The 14779-nt window shown below is 35.4% G+C and overlaps 1 protein-coding gene and 1 long non-coding RNA gene across 2 annotated transcripts in view; one reads left to right on the plus strand and one right to left on the minus strand.

The window, feature by feature from the left end:
- The window catches only part of zmat4a (zinc finger, matrin-type 4a), a 164990-nt gene that overhangs the window by 34274 nt on the left and 115937 nt on the right, over nucleotides 1-14779 (plus strand). The window lies entirely within an intron of this gene.
- Nucleotides 1957-6821, minus strand: LOC141385819 (uncharacterized). The gene is made up of 3 exons (XR_015491249.1): nucleotides 5660-6821; nucleotides 2194-5555; nucleotides 1957-2052 (listed from the first exon to the last, which is right to left on the minus strand). It is a non-coding gene; the product is annotated as an uncharacterized LOC141385819 (long non-coding RNA).

The raw sequence follows: 14779 nt of genomic DNA on the forward strand, positions 1-14779 counted from the left end.
CTTACATATGTATGAGCGACATAGCAGAGAGCCGGATGACTGCAGGCTCCTATTTACGCTTGGTCATGGTGATATTATCAGTTTTCAAGGACAAACTACCCTCTCATTGTCTTGGACCCACCTTTTCAAGATTGGATTTGTCCGAGTGTCTTTGTTTCAGATGAGACCCATAATTCACACTAAAGGACAATAATCATACATTATTGATGCAACATATAGCTATTACTGCCTACACACATGCTTACACAGAGAAAAAGTACTGATCATCAGCACTGCTAATAAGACATATTTCTTAAGTTCCAAATGTTTTTGGACAACACATGCTCATTGATAGTACATGTTTCAGACTATTTTTTGTGAAGCTTAAGCTTAAACATATGTTTGAACACAGTTTTTAGGTAAAATTAACACTACGGGACAGTATGATGCCAACAATTTTTCTTCCTTTTCACACCAATGATATTTATATGGGCATGAATGGGAACAAATTCCCACCTGAAGTATTGTGGTCACAGATCAAAAAAAATAGCTCATGTGAATAAAAAAATCGTAAACGTGGAAAATGATAACACTCATAATATGAGAACAAGAGCAAAGGGGAAAAGACAGTAAACACACAAAACATTTTTAAAAAATTACACAAAAACATTTTGTTTGCAATTAGGAAAACTTTAAATTCAGGTTTCAGTTTTGTGCAATGTAATTCTAAACATATTTCCATTTTTGATTCACGCTTATTATCTTTCAGTACATCTTCCGTGGTAACTTGGCAAGACTGCTCTCCATGAGAACGCAAGTCTGTGTTCTGTGTTATTGGGATTGAGAAACATGCTGAGTATGGAATTATTCATCACATTATCTTCTTCATTACATCCTACAGGACTCCTGCAGAAGTCATGTTCATGAATGAGCTAAAGTATTTTATCATGGAGTTATAAAGCAGTGTAAAGCTAAAAGCTGAATGTTGAAGCTTGTTGCAGCACGAAAGCAGCAGAGCTTTTATTATGCTAACAACTTGTTTTCCTTTTCACACTAATGATATTTATATGGGCATGTATGGGATTAAATTCCCACCTGAAGTATCATGGTTGTGGATAAAAAAAAATAAATAAACAAGAGCAAAGGGGAAAAGACTGTAAACACAAAACATAAAATAAAAATAAAAAAACATTGCACCAAAACATTTTGTTTGCAATTAGGAGAACTTTGAATCCAGGTTTTAGTTTTGTGCAATGTAATTTTAAACACATTTTCATTTTTGATTCACGCTCTTTATCTTTCAGTACATCTCCTGAGAACTTGGCAAGACTGCTCTCCATGAGAATGTTTATATGGGCATGTATGGGATCAGATTTTCACCTGAAGTATTGTGGTCGCGGATTGACAAATAACACATGTAAATAAATAAAAAATATAAACACGATGATATGATAAAATAATAACGCACATGATATGGGAACAAGAGCAAAGGCGCAAAGAATGTAAATACAAAACATTTAAAAAACATTGCACAAAAACATGTTGTTCCCAATTAGGAAAACTTTGAATTCAGGTTTCAGTTTTGTGCAGTGTAATTCTTTTTGTAAACAATTGTTTTTATTATTTCAGTTTTTGTTTAATATAATAAGGATAAAGCATATGACTATATTGTTGAATTGTTTTATAATAACAGAAGTAAAAGATTGCTGTAAAAAACAAAAAACAAAACAAAAATAATGTTAAACCAAATAAAGAGTAGAAGTTAAGTAAAAATAAATACATATGACATCATGAAATACATGAACAGAAAAGCTGTACATTAGAAGGTAGAAACAAAAGATTTGACAATATCAAAAGCTGTAATCCAGGACTTGAAAGTTTTTGATTGAGCTCCATGTATGCTCGCTGTTGAAAGTTCCACACAAATAATGTGCAGCAAAGATAGGCCCCATTGACATCTACTCATTATATGAGGAGGGGTCCAGCGGCAAACCAACATTTTCTTAACACCTTTCGGAAAGGGACCTCATTGATTCTTATTCTAGATTTAATTTTTGCTTTTGTTTCTTATAACTTTTTTTTCAATTCAATTCAGCTTTATTTGTATAGCGCTTTTACAATGTAGATTGTGTCAAAGCAGCTTCACATAAATGGTCATAGTAACTGGAACAGTGTAGTTCAGTTTTTAGTGTTTAAGTTCAGTTTAGTTCACACACTTTACACGTGATGTCAATTTTGGATTTTTTTGATTGCTGACCGTAATACATTTCACTGGATTTTTATCCTATAGGTATAATATTAAAGAATAAAATATTGTTTTTATGCGTTTCTTTGCAAAACACCAAATAAATATTGCAAAACAACATAACAGTGTCTGATTTGTAATGAAATACTGTACATTGGTTTCACCTCTCTGTTTCCATATGGACAACTTTCTGGTGTGGTTAGTTTACTTGGTAGTTCACTTTGTATGGTGTTGTATTTGTGAAGCAGAGCACTCTGGCTTAAGTATATAAATATATAATATTATTAAATAGTAATATTTCACATACAAATACATTGGTGAGCATAATAATTTTTTTATTTTTGAAAACATTAAAAAATATCAAATTATTCAGTGGTACATGAGATCTCAAAATCCTATTTCTGCCACAAAATTTTGTTTAAATATAGAAACCAACTTAGAAAATAAAAGTATATGATCCATTTACATCAGTCAGGCAATAGTTTAAATGTTCTCTGTTTAAATGGAATAGGCTGGCGTAGACATTGTGATCTAAGCTCTTTGCTAAGCAGTGAGAGATCTGACTTTGATGCAGTTAAACACATCTACTTAGTTATTATCTAAGTGAGAATCAGCAGTGTGTTGAAATTCAGCTGCCTCAATTAGTTCCTGTAAAGTTGCCTAAATCAGGAGGATGCTCATGTTGGCCTAACACCTGATAGAGTTAAATAAAGAGATGAAATCTTTTCACAGTGATATTTTCAGATAATGATAATTAGAAGTTAGAATGAAAGTAGGATGCATGAGACACGCCATTACTGGCGCCTTTTTCATAGGGGCAAAAATTATGTTGCATTTGAAAGCATTTGTTTAAAGTTAGTCATAATTTGTGGGTGAACAAGCTCATATTGTACAGTTACAGTGTAATGAATCCATTGTCAGAAGATATGACTCATTTATTTTTCTTGCAAACGTAAGAACAAAGGCAGTCATTTTTGTTTAGGATGTTTGTCAAGACAAAACGCTTACTAGCTTCTTGTCCCTATATTTACTGTAGCTAAATGTTAAAAACCACGTCCATTTCATATAGAGATACTTTATTTTCTTTTTTAATTGGTATGAAATTCCTATACGCAATTAACAATAGCGTATTGAAAGCACAAAGCATAATAGACCTATTGAGGAAAGCTTTACATGACTTCAGTCTTATTGTCTTTTAAGCAGTGGATTTATATGCTTTGAGAATCTTGCGGTTTATCTGAGGAAACTCAAGCCGCAGCATAATTCTCTATTGTTTGTACTGATGCATTCTTTAGCTCTTGGAAAGGGAGGAGGAGCAGCAAACAAATTGGAAGAAGAAAGTGTTAATGGACAGAACAAAGGCTTGTGAAGCTCTTATGAAATATGGATGAGGGCCTGTCAGAAAAAAAAAACATGAAAACATATAATGAGAGGAGTCCTTGGGTCTTACAGAAAGTCTTTTATATACTAGACAGAGACTGATTGCTAATGAACTCACTTTTCCACACTTTGATTCCCATTTAGATTCACCACGCAGCACGATTTCACAATGTCAAGTCACATCTGATGCTCAGGATTTTTTGTAAAGGCAGTCGCACACTAGATGAGAAGCGTAATATTTTGTCACATTGCTGCTAGAACAAGGGTATTGCACACTAGACACATTGCGTTTAGTTCAAAGTGGCGCAGAGGAGTTAAAATAGTCATGTATAATAAATTGTCTGCCAAATTGATATCGGCAAAAAATTTTGGGAAGATTTTGGGAAAAGAAAGATCTAGATTTTTTTTAGCTCTAGAGGACTGCATGTGAAATAAATTGAAATAGCTTCAATTTCTATGCTGTGTTATTTTCCATTTGATTATTCATTTTTGTTCATTGAATAATTGAGACTTGCATGCAAAAAAATTTTAGTTTCAGTTGTTTATGATATTGCAATACAAAAACATCATTGCAGTGAAGGTGCTGTGTTATTTTATATTTGATTCTGCATATTTTATTTAATTGCATTTGTCATTTGCTTTTGTATTATTACTGACAGTTTAATTATTATTAATGTTATTGTTTTACAATTTTGATGACGTTTTTGTTAGTTTGTCACTAATATCAGTTACCCTCTAAAATGTCTACATGGTCTAAAATACACCACTGGTCTCTAAACTGTAGAGGTCATTGCAACCATATTTATAGAAAATATATTTTAAATTTGTCAGACGTAGACAAAATTTTTGATGCTCTTCTATTTTGTCCTGGCCAGTCACATTGGTTTAATGCTTCTGTTGAACCACATTTCAAAAGCGATATCTGATTTTCAGTAGTTTCTTGTCAGTAGTTTTTCCAGTTTCAATCAAGTTATTTTAGTGACCACTGTGGTTTATCTACGTCTGCATATCACTTTTTAAGGTATGAATCACTCACAACACTAAGTGAATGAAAACATCCAGCTGGGGTTTAAATCTTAAAGTGCACCTATTGACTCAGAGTCGAATAAATGAATTGTGTTGGGTTCGGTTCTTTTGTCTGAACACTTCGAAGTTAATACGATTCATCACCAATTATGTAGTGCCGGTTCCGGTAAACTGTGAACACACCTTCCCCTTCAGACACTAGCGCAGCGTGGGGAATCACAGGACTGATCGTGACATGAAGATAATGATCCCTGACAGATGGAGATTAGTCTGTGGGGAATAAAGAGTTAAAGTTTATTTTCACAACAATACCACAGTATACATTGTGCTGTGTTCCTGTCATTTTTCTGATTCTGACTCTTCAGACGCTTCAACGTGGTATTCGTTGGCCGTTTGCTAAAGGAAGTAGCAGCCGAGACAATTATTAATTGGACTTTGTCAGTAACTGTTACGGTTCATATGGACCAGTTTCTTCTTCCCCTGTATCATAAAAATTAAGTGAAATTAGAATTGTTGCCTCATTTTCTGTAGTTTGCAAAATATGTATTTAATTGTGTGTTGTAAGCTGTAATCGCTCCACTCAGCTTGTAATTAATTACTCATTATACAGGTAGATCGGTACTTGTACTGTATCTCTCAGGTTAAAAGTGTATAGGGCTATTCACATATTGCATCCAAAACATGATATTCTTCTTCCTTTAGCGATTTAAATGCGTTTCTGAACTCGCGATCCTCTGCTGTTTGCCTTTGCTATTTGGCAACCATCAGCTGTTCCTGCACACATAAGTGGCGTGGTTAATTCTCAAAATAGTTAACACAGTTGCCACTGTGTGGAATAATACTGAATGCGTGTCGTTGTTATTACTTGGGGTTATGATTAAGAAGAGTATATGCTGGCGTTTAAATGCATTGCTTTAATTCATACCTGCATTGGGCTCTCACATGCTGCCGTTTAAATGCATTGCTTTAATTCATACCTGCATTGGGCTCTCACATGCTGGCGTTTAAATGCATTGCTTTAATTCATACCTGCATTGGGCTCTCACATGCTACTTCATAACCTTGGTGGGCATTTCTTTCTGGCTCATGCTAAACCCAGTCGACCAATCACAACAGACTGGGTCACAACTAATCACCGCAGATTAGCCTTACCAAAAAAGGGGTTTTAGACAAATCTCTGAACAAATTATATGGGAGTTATTGGGATAATGAGGTAAAACTAATGCTTATTTTAAGACAATGAAAGTGTTTTTTGACCTTGCATGCATATCAGCTGGTTGTTGGAGACCCCCAAAACCAAAATATGACCTTTTATAATGCATTATAGGGGCTCTTTAAATAATCATGATTGCAACATTAACCAGGATGATGATATTGCCATAACTAAACAGTCCTAGTTAGGGTTTTAAAATAAGATTTGTACACTGTGTTTGTTAGGTTTAATCAGGTACAGAAAACGTCATGTTAAGATTTGTATTTATCAACAGTTGCACGTTTTCAAATATAATATCCAAATATATACATTTTGGCTCAATATTTGAGCATCCCTAGTTTGAAGTATGGCAAAAATGCAGTCTTGATAATTCGTCACCTTGGAATTATAAGGTTCTATCTTTCTATCTGCATTCTGAATGATTCTGAGATAAAGAGCTTCAAAGTTTTTGCATTCCATATAGCAAACAGTATGTGTGTTTCATTTGTTTTTTTAAATAAAAAGTCTTAAATTTAAACAACTTATAAAAAAACATACCATAATGCAAGTTGTCATTTAACAAGAATATGTCAATAACTCAATTTTGACAAAAATGTAAGATACAACCTTATAATTCCAAGGTGATGATTTCTTTTTCCATGGTGAACGAAAACAATATATTTTTTTGCTATAAGTGGTTAATGCTTCTAGATTTAAAAAAGTATTCTAACAATGACCGAAACCACAACAATTAGAGGGTCCAGATAATTAGCATAAAATATTTTCGACCAATAAATTTTCGGTGGCCGAAAATTCGGTACATCTCTAATATCAGTACACTTTTAGATTCCCATTGTTGCATATTTCGGCTGCGTGATTGGCTTTTGGATCAATATAGAGTAAAACAGTCCAGCGCTTATCATTGTTATTGACATAAATTTTATCACAATTCGATATAATATCATTTATCATCCCAGCCCAAGTTTGAAGTGTAATGTTAAAAAAAAAAATAAAAAGCTGCTGTAAAAACGAGAGTGTGACCTATTTAATTATAGCTCTCTAGTCTATATGCAGCACATAGACTTAGTTTAGACCACAGGTAGAGCAATATAAAGCTAAAATATACACATTATACACAATCTTCCAGTTTAGAATGAATTGATGGAGGATATCAAGTGTTGTGGACAAATATAATGTCATTTATGTGGCATGAAAGACTCGCTGAGCACTGTTATTCTGTGTGTTCAGATTTCAAAGACATGGTGCTGTGTTTCTCTTTTGATGTTACCTCTTAACACTGAAGAAGTTTATGGATTGCCTTGTCTTTATGCTAATGCAATTTGTCTGTTTAATTTCGAGAATGTTTTTGTAGTGGTGCTTGAGGTTCAGAGTCTCACTCAGGTTATATATTCGGTTGTTATTAATAACAAAATTCATGTTTTTAATGCCTTGCTGGAAGGCGTTGATGTTAAAATACATCTGAAGGTGTGTTTGAAATGATTCACAAAATCTGACAGCAAGAACAATATGAAGCACTAATAGCCTGTCCTAGTTCTTCTGGTGAAAACTACAGAGGTGCTGTGAGTATTGTGTGCTAGTCTTCTGTCAGCATGATGCAGATGTCTGTTGAAGGAGGTCAATCTGAAATCCCACAGTTTCCTGGCATTTTATGTGAGAGTGACTAAGCAACCAGAGAATAAATAGTGAAAATGCATATAGTGCTGTTTAATAAAATATGCAGTGAATCGGTGGCATGCTGATAACCCAAATTATTTGATGCAGATGACTAATTAAAATTTATAGCTCTAGATTTGTTGTTCAGCACCATCTGTTAGAGTTCTGCACATTTTGTGCTGTTAAAAGTAAATCTGGAAATGGTTTGAACTAATCCCCCCACCTCCTTTTTTAAAAATATATTTCATAGAAATGATTATAACCATTAGTTACTTCTAGAACCAAACACAATAAATCAGTATTGACACAACTCCCGAAACAACATAAAAACAGCTCGCAGCATGAGCACGATTTAATGTGTTGAATATATTCGGCTTTTCCTTATGAACCATTTTTTTTCTTTGAGTTACACTGTCAGAATTTTTAAATTATAAGGCAAAATTCTACTCTGTACTCTCTTGCAATCAGGGTTTCTGTAAAATATGTCTCAGCATGAAAGTGAGCTGTCTATGTGCCACCAAACAGTGTTTGACTGCTTATAATTTGTGTGTCCTTATGGCACACATGCTGTTGTAAAAGGTGGCAGAGTCTGCTGTTTCCTTGATGAATGTTGATGAATCTTGATTCTCCAACAGCTGTTTTTTTAAAGGTAAAATAGTAAGCAAATCATAGCATAATTTATTTATTTTTGGGTTAAGAAAGATAAGATTATGTTGTAGGCGTAGATGAGAATCCCCAAGGGGTTGTGGGATTAAAATTTAGATTTTAAAAACCCTGCTGTGTATTGTAAACAGAGCTGGAATGATAAATGACATGTTGAATCACAATAAAATGTATGTCGATAGTAATAAGCTCTGGACATTTTTACTCGATATTGATCTAAGAGCAAATCACACGGCAGAAATGTGCAACAGGAATCTGTAATTGTGTTGATAATAGGGATGCACCAAAAGTTATTGGGTGAAAATAAGGTGTGGATCCTCAATTGTTTGTGGCTTCAGTCATTGTTGAGGTACTTTAAAGCTGGAAGCATTCACAACAACTTATATTGAAATATACCCTAACCGGTCACTTTATTAGGTACACCTTACTAGCCTTAATCCTTCATGGCACAGATTCAACAAGGTACTGGAATAATTCCTCAGAGATTTTGGTCTATATTGACATGATTGCTGCAGTTGCTGCAGATTTGTTTGTTGCACATCCATTATGTGAATGTCTGTACTGTACAATCTGGTGACTGAGGAGGCCATTTGAGTAAAGTGAACTCATTGTATGTTCAAGAAACCAGTCTGAGATGATTCACACTTTATTACATGGTGCGTTATTCTGCTGGATGTAGCCATCAAAAGATGGGTACACTGTGGTCATAAAGGGATGAACATGGTCAGCAACAATACTTAGGTAGGCTGTGGGGTTCACACGATGCTCAGTTGGTACAAATAAGCCCACAGTGTGCCAAGAAAATATCCCCCACACCATTACACCCCCACCACCAGCTCGAACCCAACTCAGGATGGATCCATGCTTTTATGTTGTTGATGCCAAATTCTGTCCCTACTATCCGAATGTCACAGCAGAAATCGAGACTCATTAGACCAGGCAACGTTTTTCCAATCTTCTATTATCCAATTTTGGTAAGCCTGTGCAAATTGTTGGCTCAGTTTCCTGTTCTTAACTGACAGGAATGGCACCCGGTGGGGTCCTTTGCTGCTGTACCCATTTGCCTCAAGGTTGGATGTGTTGTGCATTCAGAGATGCTCTTTTGTATACCTCTGTTGTAACAAGTGGTTACTTGAGTTACTGTTGCGTTTCTATTAGATCGAACCAGTCTGGCCATTCTCCCGACCTCTGGCATCAACAAGGCATTTGTGTCCACAGAACTTTGGCTCAGTGGATATTTTCTCTTTTTCGGACCATTCTCTGTAAACCCTAGAGATGGTTGTGCGTAAAAATCCCAGTAAGTCAGCAGTTTCTAAAATACTCAGACCAGCACGTCTGCCACCAACAACCATGCCACGTTCAAAGTCACTTAAATCACTTTTCTTCCTCATTCTGATGCTCGGTTTAAACTGCAGCAGATTGTCTTGACCATGTCTTAAAGCCTACATTAATTGAATTGCTGCCATGCGATTGGCTGATTAGAAATTTGTCTTAAAAAAGTCTTAATGTAAACAACTTATAAAAAACGTATCATAATGTAAATAAGTTGTCATTTAATAAGAATATGTCAATAACTCAATTTTGACAAAAATGTCAGATAAAACCTTATAATTCTACGATGACGATTTGTTGAACTGCAATAAGTTAGGCGTGCAAGTTTATTCACGTAAACATCAGATGTAGTGATTATTTTCTCTTTAATATAGATAATGTTATTTTTGGAGGGGATGAGTCCACTGTGTTGTTATGTTCACAGTAATAATGTTGCTTGCTTGATGGATAGTAATGTCTAAAAACGAACACGACCGCAACAGCTAAAAAGGCATTCTCAGGTACAATTTTCTCAGTATTATTTGCTTCCCTTCCAAAATGGCTCTTGAGAAATTTTGTGTTTATTGTGCCTGGAATTTATGCCCCTGGTTGTAGGTATAAAACCAAGTCCGACTGAAGTGAGTAAACTTAAATGCAGTGCAGCGAGCAAGAATCCTGCCCTCAGTATTGACAGGGTCATCTACTCTTTAACTCACTTTTGATATCAAAACATAAAGTAAACCCTGAAGGAGACATGTCTCAGCGCACAGTCCTTTACCAGTGGAGTGTGGGTCCTTTTACAGTAATGAGTCTTGAAAGCTTTCTCTATTTGCCAGTTATTTTTCCCTTGCGCTTACCCATGAGTAGAGCTTGATGTTTTCCTCTGGCCAAATGGCAGTGGGGTTTGGAACATCATGTGCTTTTTTGTGCTTAGAGCTAAATTGCGGCCCATCTAAATCTATTGCTGTGACAGTCCAACCTCAGCCTGAGTTTGCTTCACGCTTTGAGACTAGTTTTGTCTACCTCGTATAATAATTACCATACCGAAGACTCCCGTAAGAACTGCAGTCAAGAGTACTTATTGTTACTCTACAGGTTAGATTAGTCCACAAGTGTTCTTTCAATCCCCACTAGTTGCTGATGAGTGTGGGGAGCATCTGTTTTTGTATAATTAAGCAAATTAATTGCAGTTAGATCTAATGAATATTTTTGGGGGGTTAATGCAGTTCATTTCAAACATGAAACACACTCCGCACTCTGGGTTCGAAATTAACAGTCGCCGACTTGCCAAATGCTGGTTAAAATTAACTGTGGCAGGTAATGCATATCAACACACTTGTCAATTTGTCAGTTTACGGTTCATAGGACATAATTTATCACTTCGCATGTAATTGCAATCAGAGCCCTTTCCCTAAAGGGAGCTTTAAAAATGGGGAAACAATGGATAAAGAAAGTCGCACCTTGAGTGAAATGCAATATCTTTTCCATCTCCTCTTGATAAATGCATGGTTTTTTTTTTTGCTAGCATCTTTTTTGCTGTGTGCAGGTAAATTAAACGCTTTTAGTGACTATATTTACATGGACATCAGTAATTTAATCATTTGCCTTAATTTGAATAAGATAATAATAGGATTAAGGTGTTAACATGAGATGCTTTTAGAATGTTCAATAATCTGTACATACAATATATAGAGCTCTGGGGTTAGGTGTAATGTAAAGTGGATGCTGACGATGCAGGGATTATTGTGCAGAGAATGGTCAGGCAAGCAACAGTCAACACAGAAGCAAACAGATGTATACAGGCAAATCTAACGACATGGTCAATAACAGGCGGATGTTCAAAGGCAGGCAGCAGACAATGTAAAACAAACAAAACAAAGCAAGTATTGGTAAGACGAGGTAAGGGAAACGCGTCATAATGTGTAAGCCTATAACAAGACTCAGCCATGAGTGTGTGGGTGTGTTTCAGAGGTGTATAAATAGTCTGTGTAATTAGTCCTGAACAGTTTCAGCTGTGTCTGTTTGCAAACATGGGGGATCTGGGGTAAAGTCTAGATCAAATACGCGGCCGGCTGGATGTGCGCTATGCACATTAATATAGCAGCATTTTTTATGACACTGTATAACAATAATTAATATTTTTACAGTACTGTGACGGTTGGGTTTAGGGTTGGGGTGGGGGTAGGCATTAAAAAATTCAATTTATTGGGTAATTTAATAGATAGCATAAATAATACTCACACAACTAATGTTTTTACGTTATTGTAACATTTGGGTTTAGGGTTGGGGTGGGGGTAGATGTTAACTTCTTGTTAACTTCCGGCCGCAACTGTATCTGATCTAGCAACAACTAGGATCTAGGCCAGGTGTGTAAGTGAAGTGCATGACTGGAACTTGTAGTCCTTATAGCGGTGGATTTGTAGTCTTTTAGCAGTCTTTGTGCATACCAGCGATCTGCACAGGCTTAGATAGCTGGTGATTGTTACATTAAGAAATTCTCAGATAAGAATAAAATAAAATAAAATAAAATAGAACAAAATAAAATACAATACAATAAAATACAATAAAATAGAGTAGAATAGAAAAGAATAGAATGAAACTGATCAAGCCTCAACCAGCTAATAAAAAGTAAAGCAAAAGTAACTCAAAAATGAACAGAACACATTACCATGAAAGTAACTAAGTAATGCAATGAATAACTTTTTTGGTGAGTAACTCAATATTGTAATGCATTACTTTTAAAAGTTATTTTCGCCAACATTGACTGTTAGCTTATGCCTGTCAGTGTTATTCAATTGACATATATGGACTATTTTGCATATTTATTGTTGCTGTAGGAACCCAAGAGGAACTTATGGATTAAATTGTTTCCGAAGAGGTTGATGAGAAATAATATATTTGTATTTATACACTCTCCAGGTGCTGAAGCAGCATCATTCTTTATAACGCAGAGTTTCTTCTGTCTCTTTCATTCAGGTCTGTTCATTCAGGTCTGTGTCTAAGAAAAGATGGCTAAAATCTTCAAGGACCAAACGAGTGCTTTTCAATGCAGATTATTCTAGTGCCACTCTCTCTGTCCTTCATTTCCACACTTTGCCTCCTTCCTTTGTGTCGAGGATGAAGTTCAATTACCCTCTTGTCAAACAACATCATTTTCAGGTAAACTGAGCAATGAATTGATTTGGCCCACTCTCTCAAAGCTGTGCCGTCAAACCCAAGTAATTGATGGGTTTGTGATTTGTGGCTCCACACTCACTTAACGCCAACCACAGTAATTATTTATTGGCCTGTGCACAAGATGGGCCAGTATTTTCTTCTATGGTAATTGTCATGCTTCATTATTCATACGTCCACAATCTTGGCTTAATAATAATAAATTCCTCCACCAACATAGTTACAAAATAATATACTTGGGTAGTGAAAATAACACCAATTATTGTTTATCGTATATATATATATATATATATATATATATATATATATATATATATATATATATATATATATATATATATATATATATATTTTTTTTTTATTATTTTTATTTTTTTTCGTGCAAAGTGATTGCAAGGCAAATTATCAAATAATGTAGACTCTCTCTGCATGGTTCCTTGCATACACTGTAAAAATGACTTTCAAACAAACATGTTGTGTTTGGACAACACAAAGGAATTAAGTTTGCGTATTAGTTTTTACAAAATTAAGTGGATTAAACATAAACCAGTAAAAAAAATGAGAATTGTGTTGTTTCAGCTCATTTGTCAATAACTAAACAGAAAGCAGGGTGGCACGGTGGCTCAGTGGTTAGCACTGTTGCCTCACAGCAAGAAGATCGCTGGTTGAGTCCCTGATGGGCCAGTTGGCATTCTGTATAGAGTTTGCATGTTCTCCCCGCGTTCACATGGGTTTCCTCTGGGTGCTCCAGTTTCCTCCACAGTCCAAAGACATGTGCCATAGGTTAATTGTATTAACTAAATTGACTATAGTGTATGTGTGTCAATGTGAGAGTGTATGGGTGTTTACCAATACTGGCTTGCAGCTGAAGGACATTCGCTGTGTAAAACATATGCCGTAATAGTTGGTGGTTAATTTCGCTAGGGCAACCCCTGATAAATAAGGGACTAAGCCGAAGGTAAATCAATAAATTAAATTAAATAGAAATCTATGAATGAGCAAACAGCAGACATATTTTGAATGTAGTATTGTGGTTATATGTATGTGTAACCCCGCCGGTTGCTCTAACAAGGAGGCTAAAGACCATGGCCTCTAGCGTCTGTTGCTAGAGCACCTTTAGAGGTCAGAGGAGTGAGGTTTACCTGCACAGCACACACTAGCTGGCCTCCGTTACATATGGCTTTTCTGATGTACTATATACTTGCTCAGTAATTCACCTAGTACAGACTGCATTTGTGCTCTGGTATGAATCTTGTTAAAAAATGTCATGGTTTTATTTTATTTATTTAACTGTTCTATTTCACACTTATCCTTTGCTATGCGCTAGATTTAATGTAAGATTATGTTTTTTTCAAACACAATAGCCTCTTTCACACATACAGAAAGGGGCAATTTTACAGGTAATTTTCCGGAAAGGGATCATGTGTGAACAGGTATTTATGATAATACCACTAAATTTGTTCCGGTAATTTTCCGGAAAGAGAAAAATGACATTACTAATTTGCCGGAATGCTGCTCTCTGTGAATGCAGAAGGAAAATTGCAGGAAATATCTCATTTACGTTTGGAACCCTCTGGCATGAGATGTCTACTCCAGCCAATCAGAGCATTCAGATGCATTCACATTCATGCTGTTTATTAAAACAAAAGCCTTTGAATATTTTCCAGACACATTTAGCTGTTAAATGTTAGTCAGATAATGTTTCTTTTGTTCCTTCAGAATGCCAACTTTCATAGAAATCCATCGATTAAATGCTTATGATAAACCACTGTTTGTTTACCTTTAAGCTCTGCTTCAGTTGTTTAACACGTATGCACCTGAAGAAGTGCTTTGTTGAGCGCCAGCACACACACATATTATGTACATCTGGACAAGCGAAACTGTTTCTCCACATGTTTTCATCAAAGTTGTTCACAATACTTATTCATCCAAAGAGTTTGTAATGTAGTCGGATGTGTAAACATTTAGCTGCGCTTTGCTCGTCTGCCTTTGGATGTCTCTGGGACAAAAACAGCTGCATAAATGCTAAAGCTTTAAATAAAAGTGAAACCATCAACAAAAGCCGGAACACTTCTATTTTTACAAATACAAGTGCAGATTTTTACAGGCTTTTTTTGGTTAATGATGTCAGAATT

This window comes from Danio rerio, chromosome 5, assembly GCF_052040795.2.
Source record: "Danio rerio strain M-AB ecotype USA chromosome 5, GRCz13ab, whole genome shotgun sequence".
Lineage (NCBI taxonomy): Eukaryota > Metazoa > Chordata > Actinopteri > Cypriniformes > Danionidae > Danio > Danio rerio.